The 14,522-nt window shown below is 41.1% G+C and overlaps 1 protein-coding gene across 1 annotated transcript in view; it reads left to right on the forward strand.

Moving 5' to 3' along the window:
* ST6GAL2 (ST6 beta-galactoside alpha-2,6-sialyltransferase 2) overlaps positions 1–14,522 on the forward strand; it is a 74,774-nt gene that overhangs the window by 938 nt on the left and 59,314 nt on the right. The gene's annotated exons all lie outside the window — the stretch shown is intronic.

A 14,522-nucleotide genomic window follows, 5' to 3' on the forward strand; every position in this document is an offset into this window, starting at 1 on the left:
CAATCTTTGTTTTCTGTGCCTTTTGCGTTCTAACAGTGAAGGGGCTTGCTGATCCTCTCCGCGGGGACTGGCTGGTTGGGTTAGGGTATTGCTGGAGCACTTGCAAAACATTTTGGGGGAAGTGCTTTGTACATATTTAAAAAGCCTCATACGGGTTACTTGATACTTACGGGTTTTTGTTTTTTTTTTGAAATTTTGCTCAACATATTTTGCCACTTTGAAATAATTGTGACTAATGAAGAATTTTAAAAATTGAGATGCTGTGTGTGATCCCATTGTTGCAAACTTAGGGCTAACACTTTCTTTAAAATGAAAAATAATGTGTGGCCTTGCACTTATTTTTACCCACTTTCCTCCCCCCATTATTTTCCGGAACCCGACAGCCAGAATTTTGCAGCGCTCCAGAAGCTGTTGACAATGGTGAATAAATATTATGATGAAAATGGAGAACAACCTAAACTAATAGGGGGATTACCTTGAATTTTACAGCCATATTGAAAAATGGGGGGCACTCAAACATGTTGGAATTCTTGATCCAGTTTTTATTATGATTGATATAAATTTTAGCATTTTACCTTTTTGTAAAATGCAGTTGATGCTTCGGGAGTCTTGAGCTAAGTCTCTTCAGGAAATGGTGATAGGACCCTCAGCCGTTTGTGGAATTCTGAGCCCCAGCGTTCAGACAGAAGGTGGAGACTGTTGGAGAGTGTTCAGAACAGAGGCCAGCATTTGGGTGGGTTCTTATGTCGTGCACACTATATAGGAAGTAAAGATAAAGTAAGGATATGCAGACAGGAGGATTCATGTCTGAGATAACTTAATGTTTGAAAAATATGTCGATGGAATTATTAGGCAGGGAAGGGCAGTCAGTCAGCTATGCTCAAGTTTCTGATGAGGACACTAAGAAGGGGGTGAAGAGTTAATTGGGTTTTGGGGAGGATTTATCGTCAGCCAGTGAGCTAGGTTAAATAGTAAAGTGTTTGCTGAGAAATTTCTGTAGGTGTTTGTTTTTAGAGCCCCCCCCCCCCATTCTCCTCTTTCTGAGAGGATTTAATTGTGTGAGTCTATCTATTGCTTATACTAACTGCAATTGTGTACTGTGGGTCCAGAATGTATCCAAGTGTTTGCCAACTGCTTAAGCCTTCCCTAAAATGACAAACTTATTCTCAAGTTCCTGTGTCTACTGCTTAGATAGATAGATAAAGGATGGGTTGCATTCCATAAAACTTGGAAATACTTGCCCCTTGAGAAACTTAGTTGATTTTCAGATTTCATGCCTCATTCCTGATACTTTTGAATAAAAATATCTTATGCATTGATAATAAGGACACTCTTTTAAATAGTCACCTTCTCTTTAATTGTAATGTCTTTTTCTCCTCCTGGATCATCGGTTATATGATCTTAAATTTTAATTGATTGGATTAAATGAAATACTTAATTCGACTTGCTTATATGTCTAAGCAAAAAATAGTGTCCTCATGCTAGGTGTATGTTAAGTTTTAAGTTTTTGAACCTCCTCAAGAAAAAACTATGGGATGAAGTTGACAACTGACTGTAAGAGAAATAATTACATAGAATCAGATGCTAATTTTGGAATCCGGAAAGTGCAGGTGTACATTTACATAGCAATTTTCAATGTTCTCAACAGGTTGAGGTCAAGGGCAAGGACTGAGTGTGCTCTAGAAGTTGACCAGCTACTATTAGTGGGTAAACTTCAGAATTTCTGTGTAATATATCTGTAATTTTCTGAAAGTGCTCCTTCCTACTTTTGAGAGCTTTGTTTGGAAGCATTTTTAAGTACATAGGGCACAGGCAGAAGTATCAGGGGAAAAAAAAGAAGTATCAGAGAAATATGGGTTTATTATGCCCCTTGCTAAATCCCATCCTGATCTGAAATTCCAAGGTCTCCCCCCTCCTCCCCCAGAATGGATGGGAACAGTGGTAATGCTTGGAACCCACCCAAGGATGTGTATGAAGTGTCCTAAGGCTTTGTTGTTATCAGTGGCTTGGTCCAGCCGTAGCATGGATCCTGGACCTGCTGGTTTGGTAAAAGTGCAGGGCCAGCAGCTGCTTGGCCACTGGCAGGTTCTTGGCCGTCCCACTGTGCCAAGTCCCTTCTGATTTGGGGAGGAATTGCTCTCTGGATAGAATTGACATCAGAGAAGTACTACCCACTGTCTCAGGGATTTTGGCCTGTGCAGAATTGCTCTGTGCCCCCTTCCAGGTTCTGCTGCCCTCTGTGGTCTTCTCTAGGAAAGAATTCTGAATTCCAGGCAGACATCAGCTCTAAGAAGCTAGAAGGGTGTGAGGGTTGAGCTTGCAGTTCGCACTGGACTTTCTCCGTGAAGAAGCCACAAGGGAAATTCTAGGCCGGCGACCTCAAACCTGCATCATAGGGAGTGCTGTCCCTGCACTGCAGGTCACTGGAGCAAGTCTGAGCCTTCCAGGGCCTGGTTTCCAGGGCTGGGAAATGCAGACTTAGATTAAATCCTCTCCAAGGTGTCCTCTCATGCTGAGATTCCGTGAAATTGAGAATTGTATATTCTGGCATACTTAAAAGTGAATTCCCATGCTCAGAGGAGAATTCACCTTTAGTTAACATGCTGGGCATCCCTTCAAACACCATGTAGCCCAGGAGGGAGTAGTAACTCAAAGAATAATAACAGCAGTTGCTTCAGCCTTATTACGGATTATGCCCTGCCAACCTGCTCTGCATAGGTTACCCAGTACGCCTTAGCCACAACCCTGACATGTACTGTTATCCCCATTTTATAGGTGAGGAGACTGAGCCTTGGAAAGATGAAGTGCTTCCTCAAAAGTCCCACATTGGGGAAGCAGCCCTGGGTTTGTGTGTTGCAAAGTCAGTGCTGTTGAGACTATGCTCAGACTCTGGAGGAACAGGCATGACTCCTTTTGTGGTCCCTATGTTGGGGTCAGAGAAGGGCTGTGACCTTGAGCTTGCCCATCTCAAACCATGGCTGAGCTTGTGGGATCAGGAATATTGTATAACAGGATGGAAGGGGCTGGCGGAGCACTCGTGAGACAAAGCCAGCAGATTCACCGGAACCTGGAAGCAGAAAGAGGCGTGAAATGCAAACTAAAAATGACCCCTGCAGTTGAGAATATCCAGCCCATCAGTATTCAAATGAAAATCAGGCTCATATGAAGGGTGTGTCAGCAAGTGAAATTTCCAAGGAAAAAATTAAGCAAAGATTTGAGAAAATGATCCCTACTCTCTAAGTTATTGGGTCAGTGAGGAGAAGAAGCTCAAAAAGTAGTCTCTTGGGACATTGAGAAAAATATTGGCTAAAGCATTAGAGGAGACACTGTAAAGAAAAATCCTATGATATTGATTATGAACTTCTGCTTTCATAAGTTTATAATTCACACATTACGTTCGGCTCTTGGCTGCTCCTAGTCTTTTAGTCTGAGAGGGAAACGTATTATTAAATTTAAAACAATTGGTTGTCCATGTTCAAATTATACAAAATTTTCAAGTAGAGGTTCCTGCATATTGGTAATTGTGGTTTCTAAAATGATTTAGCTTTAAATTAAATTTGGAAGAGGGTAAATCTCTTAGATAATCTGGTAGCTTTCATTAGAAAGAAATTTGAAAAGTAGCTTCCTCGAAAGTGAAGTAATGATTTTTTTCTGAAAGGTATGTATATTTACTAGGTGCTAAAAACCTGTCTTTGTACCTCTGACCACAAACAGATAGAAAAGGTATCGGTAAGACTGGATATCTTTTCTGAATGACACAGTTAACCCAATTATGCTATGGAACTGTAAGTGCATGATTGAATGAATGGATTTGGGTTTACAGTGAGAAGAGGGATCTTGCTGTGTAAATTCTATTTAAAATTAGGAAAACTATATCTGCCATACAGAAGAGGACTGTGTTTCAAAAGAACATGCAAGGGTGCCTGGGTGGCTCATTCAGTTAAGCGTCCAACTCTTGGTTTGGGCTCGGGTCATGATCTTAGGGTTTGTGAGTTCAAGCCCTGTGTTGGGCTCTGTGCTGACAGCATGGAGCCTGCTTGGGATTCTTTCTCTTCCTCCCTCTTTCTCTCTCTCCGCCCTTCGCTTTTGCTCTCTCTGTGTCCAAAAATAAATAAATAAACTTAAGAAAATAAATAAAAAATAAAAATAAAAAATACCAAGAATAAACACACACATGCGTACAGACACGTGTGCGCACATAAACTCACAAACACGGGGGACTACATCCCTGCATTAATATGTTTGCCATTACTAATTAGGAGTGGGAACCCAAATGAGGATACTTACGCATTAATTGTTGGGATTCAGAACTGTTGAGTGAGAAAATTAGGACTTAGAGCTCTGACCTTCTGACTGAGAGAACATTTTTTTTCCTTTATTATCTCTGAGAGAACTGCGTGTTCTAGATTGCCAGTGGCTTATGCGAAGATATCAGAAATGTTTTGGGTTATTTCAACTTTACTTTGGATTTATTATTGATAGAATAGGTATGGGAAAACACACTTTTACTTCTTTGTGTATATGTGTGTGAGTGTGTGTATCTGTAAATATTCTTTACAACAATAGCGTCTTCAATGTACCTTTGGTAGTTTGCAGAATGTCTTTGACTGTTGATACTCACGAGGGATGCCTCTCTGGCAGGGAAGCCTAGAATACCAATGCTGGGGTCCTATACATTAGTTAGCTGTTCGCTGGGGTGGAAGACATGGAGCCATTTTAGAAGGTTTGGGGTCAACCTGGTGTTGACCAAATAGCAAGTGTGACTTAATCTTTCACTGAGAGAACAGATAACCATTTGAGGTTGCCCCAATGTTGTCTCATTACTTGAAACTTTAGGTAAAATAATTAAAACAGCAGCAAGCTCATGAGTTTAAAAAATGTCTTTGATACCCTCTGATTCATAAGGTATTTTTTGGAGCAATTTATGAATAATGGGAAGCTGACAGGTGCAACGTGGTTTACTTTATATTAGTATATGTGTATCTGTATGTGTGTAATATATATGTAGGTATTTGATTGACATTTTTCAAAGGGCAGTTTTCCTCCTTGGAATAACAGTATCGTTACAAACTGTATTCCTCTGCCCTATGTTCAAAATTAGTAGCCGGGAGAGTTGAACTAATTAAGTAATTTGCCTGACTAAATACTTGATACTTTATAATAACATTCAGAGAGAGCCATTAAATAGATTGCTTCATTAACTATTTGAGGTGGGAGGGTTTCAGAAACTGACTTGATGTAACAGGAAAATGTCTGTAATGTAACTTGAAAATAATGTGATTGCTTCCATAAGTTAAACTGAAACATGTCTCTACTGGCCACACTCTGTAATTTTCACATGATTAAAACATATCATTAATGTATTAGAATCCTACCCCGGTAATACCCTTCATATTACTGTTTTATACATATGCTGAAAGAGCAGAATTAATTTTTGGTTTGGGGTTTTTTCAGGGTATTCCTGACTGATAAGCATCGTATTAGATGTAAAACCAGAAATGGGCAAAAGAAGAGCTTTAAATTATATTAATGTGCTTCATAAAGGAGAGTCGAAAGACTCCTGGAACAAGGAAGGTTTGTTGTTTCTAGATGGTATATAAAACCAATTGTAGCACGGAACTCTAGGATTATAACCACATGCATGATGTGGATGTTTTACTGGCAAAATTAAACTCACCTGACCCCAGATCTTCCCCAGTGGGTCCCTGCCCAGATTAGATTTATCTTGAATTCATTACACCACATTGAAAATGAAAGGTGAGTTTATAATATACAGAATGACCCTAATGGCCCACACATTTGGACTGGGAATTATTGAATCCATGTGGCGCATAGTGGCAACCCTAGATGCTTAGTGTGCTTGGTGCAACACACAGCCAGGTGCCTGAGCTTGTCATCTACTAGGTCCGTGCTTAACCTAGCCAGTTACAGCTTGGAAGGAGAGCCATTCCTTAGAATCTTTCCTTGTTGAACTGAAAGGCATCCATAGATCAATTAATTTACTTTCCAGGGTACGTATTTCCTATGAACCCACATTGTCTTTTCTCTCAAGAAAAAATTCAAATTCTGTATGTGGAAAAGGTAGACACAGATCAAAATTATAGGAGGAAGGTCATGTGCATTTTGTTTGTTTGCTATATATATATTGAGGGTAGAAAACAGATTGGTGATTGCAATTAGGTATTTAAATCTTTCCCTTGTTTGTTTTGTGTAGTTGCTAAGCAAATCTTTTTTTTTTTTTTTTTGAGGTAAAGTCCCTTGAACAGTTCTTTCACCTGTGTACTTCAAAATGAAGTTTCCTTGGGGCACCTGGGTGGCTTAGTCCCTTAAGCATCCAACCTCAGTTCAGATCATCATCTTGGGTTCATGGTTTTGAGCTCTGCATTGGGCTCAGTGCTGACAACTCAGAGCCTGGAGTCTGCTTTGGATTCTGTGTCTCCCTCTCTCTCTGCTCCTCCCCCACTCATGCTCTGTCTCTTTTCTCTTTCTCAAAAACAAATATTAAAAAAAATTTAATGAAGCTTCCTTCATTTGGTGCTGACAATTTGTAGAGAGAGAAAAAGCAGTGACTGAGCCAGGGACTCCATTGCTTGCATTGGTAGAATGGGGGATACATATTCACCTTTTAGCAAAAGAAGCTAATGCCACAAGGATATGTTCCACTCTAGGAGCTTAGAAGAGTGACATCATTGAACAAAACATGGTCTAGAGCATGTCTTTTTAAATTTTTTTTACTTATTTTTTCATTTCACAGGACTATAGTTACTTTGATGTGACATTATTCTTATCAGCTACCTGTATACTCAAGAAGCAGATTTCATTAACTTCAAATACAAAAGATAGAGGTGGAGCAGTGCTCCTAAACCACCTTCTGAGCCTCAGGAAGATAACAGAGAATCAAGCTTAGCTCTTCCCTTGCAAATCAAATAGGCCATCAGAGATTTGCTGAAACATCCAGGGTTGGCAGACACTCATCAGTAAGAACTGGCCCACATCATGAAACTGGAAATGGATGGCGTCGGATGCAGTCTGGGAGGAGAAATGAAGTACATAGAAGCCTGTCTTCTTCACCATACCTCCTACATGCCACTTGTTTTTTTTCCTCCAGAGAGTTCAGAGACTTTATTTTCTTTCTCATTCTCAAAATGTGTCTGTGTGTTTCATGTGCTTCTTGTGTCCATGGGATGTGGGAAGGAAGCAGTATCACATCCCCAAAGTTCAGTTTTCTCTGGATTTGGGGCAACTGCTATACCTGTCTTGTTTCTTCACCTGTGTTCCTAACCAAAGAAGTGTTGCATAGAAAAAGCAATTATTAAATCTTTAGCCAGTGCCAACTGTGCACAGATCATAAGAGAAAAGTTTGATGGATTTTCATAAACCAAATATACCCATGTGCTAGCTAGTTCAAGAATGTGGTATTACCAGGGTGCCTGGGTGGCTCAGTCCTTTAAGCATCCAGCTCTTGGTTTTGGCTCAGGTCATGAACTCACAGTTAATGAAATCGAGCCCCGTGCCAGGCTCTGCGCTGACAGCATGGAGCTTGCTTGGGATTCTCTCTTTCTCTCTCTGTTTCTACTTTTCTCTCTGCCTTTCCTTACATACATGCTCTCTCTCTCTTTCTCTCTCTCTCTGTCTCAGATAATTAAATAAACTTTAAAAAAGAATAAAATATTACCAATAATCCCTGAAGCCTGACCCTTCTGGCCACTGTCATGCAGAAGGTAATCATTATCTTGATTTCTCTCAGAACAGATGAGTTTTCTCTCACCTGCTTGCATTTAGTTTTAACAAAATAATGGTTTAACAATACAGGATAGTTTTTTTAGAGTTAAAGAAGCATTAACCAGCAATGAAATATAGGTTGTGCTGTTAAAGTCGAGAAGTTTGGTGTTGGTTCATCATTGAAACTTCCATCCTGTATAAAGTGCATTTTGTTATTAACAGTTGTGGGTTGTTAATAACATAAATGTAGTTTAATTTTGCTATTTCTTGGATGCTATAGATCTTCCTTTCCATTCACTATACAACAGGATCAAAAAATTTTTATGTGTATTAAAAGCTAGTAACATTATGTTCTAAATCTTGAAGATATATTTTAATATCTTTAATATCCAGATTTATTAAAAATAAAGCTGGAGCACCTGGGTGGCTAAGCCAGCTAAGCATCTGATTTGTGGTTTTGGCTCAGGTCATGATCTCACAGTTAAGTGGTTTCGAACTTCTGTGTTGGATTCTGTGCTGACAGTGGAGCCTACTTGGAATTCACTCTGCCCTCCCCGCCCCCCACCGCTTGTGCTCTCTCACTCTTGAAATAGTAAATAAACTTAACAAAATAAACTGAACATAGGATAGTTCTATGAAAAAAAAACTTTAAAATGAAACTTTCTTTACTAACTGAATTTAATTTCATTTGGCAACTTTTAGCCTTTGATTTGTGAATTTGACATACTTTCATAATGCAGGTGGACACTGATAGGTGGATAGTTCTGTGAAATATTATACATAATATAGTTAGACATTTTTAGATGTTTTTTTAAGGAACTAGCTCAGACAAATTCATGGGGACATGGAAGATTAAAATCATAGATTCTTTAGAGATTTTGTCTGCTTAGAGATAGTCCGCATTGCTATTTGGAAATAAATAAAAATCCATAAAGTAAAAAAATCTAAAAAAACTAAAAACTCAGTTCTAGGCTGTCAGTTGCCGGGCCTGTATTTGGTGCATTGACCAACTTGGAAAAAGATTTTCACTATACCAAAAAAACTAAAGTGCAAAGGGATATAAAGAAAAGATAGAATGATATCTCAATGTTTACTAGAAAAGAATTAAAAATTGGAAATGTGACTTGAAAAAGTAAAAAGATTAACAGGCAGATTGCTTAATAATCACCTGGTGTACTTGGATTATACTGTATAAATTCAGGATTTGCCTAAACCCAAGAGATTGGCTTAAATCCAAAGCCAGATGCGAATGGAACCCAATTGGTAGAGAGCAGGGCATTTGGCAGCCAAAGCTCGCCTGGCATTGAGAGTCTTGTGATTTGGTTTCTGTCTCCCGAAGAGGAAGCTCTATCCCTTACCTGCCTCTGAAAATGCTGGCTTTTGTACAACATGCCCTTGGGCATGTGCTACTTAAGTGGCTCAGAAATATGTGATTATACTTCATGTGATTGTCCAGAGTGTCTTTCCTGATATTTACTGTTTCTGGAGGGCAAAGTGTTTTTCGGGCTTCAGCTTCTATTGTTTATCATATTCTTTACAGAAAAAATGGAGGGAAGCTCTGCTCTGTTAGCAGAAGGAGCATTTTATATGAGGAATTCATTTTACAGATGGCTCCATCCACTCTTGCTCAGTTCCTGGTTGCCCGTCTATTGTCCATATTGGCAAAGAATCATCTTTTGAAATCCTAAGCTTGATCATGTGATCCACTCCTCTCCTTAGATGCTCCAGTGCTGCCCCCCCCCCCAATGGCATACAGGACGCAGCCTGGAATTTTTTAGAACATCCTGTGCTTCTCCGTTGGGCCCCAGTTTTGTCTCCACTTTACTACTTTTAGGGTGTCTCTGACCATATTAGGCTGAGTCTAAGGACGGACCTGCTACTTCCTCCCTCTGTCTCTCTCTTTACAAACACAGATGTCTACACAGTGCATGGTCCCCTCCTGTGCTATAGCATCATCTTTCTTTGTTGCACCTCCTACTTTGTATTGTAATTGACCTTTTACTTTTTTCTCCCCTGCTTAACTGTTAAGGTGCTTGCAGACAGCCCTGTGAGCTCTGTCCCCAGCTCCTTAACAGGTCTTAAGATACTGAGCTGAGTAGGTGCTTGATCAATGTTAGCTGAAGGAATGGAGCTAAAAGTACTTTTAGATTTGAATGGACTACTGTCCACTACATAAACATGATTTCTAAAAATGAAGAGGAGAGGGTGAGATCTTCTCTGCCTTTTTTTTTTTTTTTTCAAACCCAATCCCCATGTATATAGCTCCTACAATTCTAGCTGTGCATTTATAGACAGGACATTCTGAAGACAAGGGACTATGGACCGAGTGGACCATTCTGTACATACATTATCTTTAGAGTTGCAGTTAATCACTCTGGAGAAACACATTTACTAGCCATATTAGGAAATCAGAGTTAAACGGTTTGACCTTATAATTTTTATGCCTGTTGTGAATCTCACCAAGAAAACTGGAAATTCACATTTCTTTTCATAAGTGGTAGAAATGTGGTCGGGCATCTTTGTTCCCTCCTTTAACAAAGAACTCTGAAGTAAGGGACATGTGTAATTGGTAAGCGATTAGTAAAGAAATTGGGTGGGATCTGCACAGGGAGGTTTTATAAAAGCACTTTGTCTAGGATTCATAAATGTATCAAATTCTAACAATTAGAGCTACATACATTATCAGCACCTGGTGTGATAATAAAGGCTGCTCCAGAGCGAATGGCCTCAGCAGCATTTTGTTGTTGGGTTGCATTTTTTCTGGCTGCCCACGAGTCATCTATGAATAGGTATTAAAACTGGGATAGATACTGCTAGACCAGAGACAGTATAAAAAATCAGTTGTCCCTCAAGAATTATAAATTCAATCCCTTTATCCTGAGATCAGTCCAACCAGATGCAAGTGGAAAAGTGCATACCTTTAGCTGAAAGCCTGGAGAAGGCACTGTGCTGTGCCTTCTTCCTGTGTGTGACAGATGCGTGCCCTTGACCTTGTTCTGACAATACTCCCTGCAGGAAACAGCCCCCAGGGCTGAGGGGTGCCTGCCCCGGAGAGAGGGGTCAATGCGCCTCTGAGGCCACTCATTCCACAAAAATTTATGTGGAATTTAGTTATCTTCCCAGATGCAGATCTTCTAGAGTGCCAAGTTTTGTGCATTTCTCTCCCCACTATTTAAGAGAGTTTTGTTTTAAAGTTTGCAGTCTCCCAAAATGCTGAGTTAGAGCTAGGGAATGCCTGGGATGAATCATTTAATTAAAGGGACTCTTTCCCTTACTCTGAACCCATACTAGAGTTAAAATAAAAAATGTTACCCGTGGTTGAAGTTAGGGACCTTTGGCAGCTTCTAGTAGTAAGTAGAACATTGCAGGAATTTAACAAAAGCAGGAGGGATTTTAAAAAATGCATGGAGCTTTTGAATAAACTATTTCTGTGCTCCATTTACATATGCTTAAGATCAAGGAACCACTTGGGAGTAAAGAAAGAAGAACCTAAGTGTGGATTTCCTCTCACCCACGGAAATAGCTTTAAATCGCTTTCATAGTCAAGTTAAGTGGATTTTAATGACTTCATGTGTGTTGGCTATTAGCAGTTGTCATGCTGCTGACTGTGGCACTCAGTTCCTTCTGGTGACCACTCCTCCGCCCAAGTCTGTGGGTACATCACATCATCAGCACAGACTTGCATCTGTCTCTGGATTCACACACCAAGCAAAGGAAGCTTTTTAAGTAAGAAAACATGATCTACTGGTAGAAGGCAGGGTTAGGTACCAAAGCATTAGGGCATGGCTGTTATTTAAAGTGATGTATTCAAATTTGAATATCTGTTTAAATTATTTCATTTTTCTTAATGACCTTAGATCCCTACACACCCCCAAGCCCTTTTAATTTTCCTTATGAGTCATGCTATGCCAGTTTAATAAGGCTTTCTATGCCAGTGGGTTTCTCTGTGCTTTTTAATTATGTTGTTGTCCCAGACATGGGTTTTGATAACTGGATGTGGTTAAAAGATTCTATTACTGTGTTCTGGAAATCTGGTGCCAACCATGAAGGCCTACCCCTGCGATAAACCAACCCACCAATTTTTGTTGAACCCTTTAGGAAACTCACAATCCTTGCATATTGGAACTTTTGCATATTGGAACTCGTTTCATATGGATTCCAGGCTTTAGGGGGAGACACTGATTTGGCCTGTACCTTCAGTAATGGGTTTGGTGTTTTGCTTATTTATTGGTTTGGTTTTCTTTTCTTCCTTTTTTTTCCCCCCAAATGTTTTAGTCTCCTTGAGAAGATTTACACTCAGGCAGTAAGCCTCAAAGTAAACACAATTTTGTGGCTCCCTAGAAACTAGTGATGAATAATATGGATCTAACAAAAAGTCCTGCATTTACCTTTCATGAATATCTGAAGTAATTAGAATTTTAACTTTTCAGGCCCTCTTAGTGAATTACTATTAAACATTCAGTTTGGACGCCAAAATTTTTTGTTTTTTTTTTTTTTAAAGTAATTTTTTTAAATGTTTATTTTTGAGACAGGGAGAGAGACAGGGAGCGAGCAGGGGAGGGAGACACAGAATCTGAAGCAGGCTCCAGGCTCTGAGCTGTCAGCACAGAGCACAACACAGGGCTGGGACTCACGAACCATGAGACCATGACCTGAGCCTAAGTTGGATGCTCAACCGAACCCCCTGGGCGACCCCCAAAATAATTTCTTTATTCTTTTTTTTGAAGCAAAGCCCCGTTCCAGGAAGACCAGCATCTGCAGGGTCATATGAATAATGCCTGCGGCCCTCTGTGCCAAGGGAAAGGTGGAGATGTGGCCATGCAGTGATTGGGAAAATTCCTTGCCCAAACAGTGGCTGAGTACAGGGATCTCCCTGGTGAGGCCTGTGCAGAGCTGGCTCTCCCTGCCCTCCCCTCCCTGGCTGTTTTGCGGATGGGCTCCCTAGCAGTCGCCACAGAAACATCATATTGGCCACACCCGTGAAGTGGAACTTGTGGCTGAACACCGAGAGAGGTCAGCCCAATTATAGTCTTCACAAATAAATAAATAAAGGATAATCTTTCTCAGAGGCTCAAAGGTCAGGTGCCTTTCCAGCTGGGCCCTCTGTTCAGTCCTGCTTTGAATCAGGAAGGGGTGAGGAGCAGAGGTAAGAAGGAGCTGGGACCCCCTAGGAGCCGGGGGAGGGAGCTGCAGCCCCAGATCCCTGCATGGCTGGATGTGCAAGTGAGGCCTCAGCTATCAGTCAAGTTAATGAGAAGGGCTTAAAAGCAAACAAATCCTTTCTTCCCTCCCCAGGGTTCTTCACCATTCTAGAAGGGTCTGACTGACAGCTTTGAAGGCCCTACTCCTGCCCAGAGAGCTTAGGCGGCCAGAGGGGGCTTCTGTATTGTGTAAACTGTCAGCCTCTCCCCTCCCTGACCTAGAAAACAGGCAGGAAACGGGTCCCCTGGGCCCCATCTCAGGCAGGTTTCCTAGGACAGGAGCAGTTCCCACGGAGTTCAAAGGGCAGCTGTTGTTTGGGGGCTTGTAGAGGACAAGGTGAAAAGATGAGGCAAAATGTGTTTCTGTTTGCTGAAGGAAATTAACAAAGTTGCCTGGGTTTGGTATTTCCTGGAATATCTGCATGGAAGAGGTGAACTTTGTGCACAAGGGAAGCTGCCAGAGACCCAGATGTGCTTCCGCTTGCTCCCTGGCTGCACCTGCCTGAGGGGAATCCTTTCAGGCCCTGATTCTAGTGAGTCATGACTCCCTCCCTAGGACTTTCACAGCATGGCTTGTATCTCCTGGCGTGGGAGCCCTGGACTCCTGGGAATCCTGGGCACCACCCACAGACCTCCACCCTTCTCTACCCCCAGAATTCTTAAATGTGGGAACTTCTCTCACCTTCCGTAGCTAGTTGTTGAATAAAAGAAGCTTCTTTCCTTCTGGACACAGTGATCTTACTACTAACAGCATGGAATGCGATGGTGCTCCTTCCATGAACAACGTATTTAATCATTTTTTTTTTCTATTGCACTTTCTGACTCATGCTCTTCAGCCATAATAAACAGAGTGGCAACAGATATTTGTAGAAGGTACTTAAGGAGTTTAAAAATTTCCTCCTTACAAAGAGGAACATGTACGCTTGTATTGTCTCTTAAGCACCCCTCCCCCACCAACATTGATGGTAGGTGGTTGACAATTTTTTGTGTGTCAGATTCCCTACCTTTCTTCAGCTTCTGGTCTCCCTTCTCTTTAGTGTGACACGTGATGTCAGGACTTAAGCATTAACAGCAAGCACTATTGAACCACTGCTGGAGGTTTTCAGGACTGTTATCTTTGCTTTGGGACTTGTACACAGATATTTCGTTTATTATGGCAGGTTCTAAAAATTTATGACCTGTGAAAAGTTTATTTTCAGTGTAACTGAAGTCAGAATTGGACATTTAATCCAAAATCCATATGGCACTGAGTCGCACAGTGTATGAAAGCGCTTTGTAAGCCACAGAGGGCTGCCTGAGGAGAGAGACAGGCCTGGGTCAACAGACCCAGTCTCAGATTCCAGGGCCTCCACTTTGGGTTGATTTGTGTGAGTTCTTCTTCTTTTCTTCTTTTATTTCTACATTTTTTAGCAGTAAGACTTTCAGAGCAGCTGTAGGGTTGCAGCAAAATTGAGCAGAACACACAGAGATTACCCACAGGCCCCTGCCCTCACAGGTGCACAACCTCCCACTAGTGCACTACCAGCACTCCCACTCCAGAGCGGTACATTTATTTCACCCACTGAACCTATCCTGACACATCAGTCATCCATAGTCCAC

This window comes from Crocuta crocuta, unplaced genomic scaffold (assembly GCF_008692635.1).
Source record: "Crocuta crocuta isolate KB4526 unplaced genomic scaffold, BGI_CrCroc_1.0 scaffold118, whole genome shotgun sequence".
NCBI lineage: Eukaryota > Metazoa > Chordata > Mammalia > Carnivora > Hyaenidae > Crocuta > Crocuta crocuta.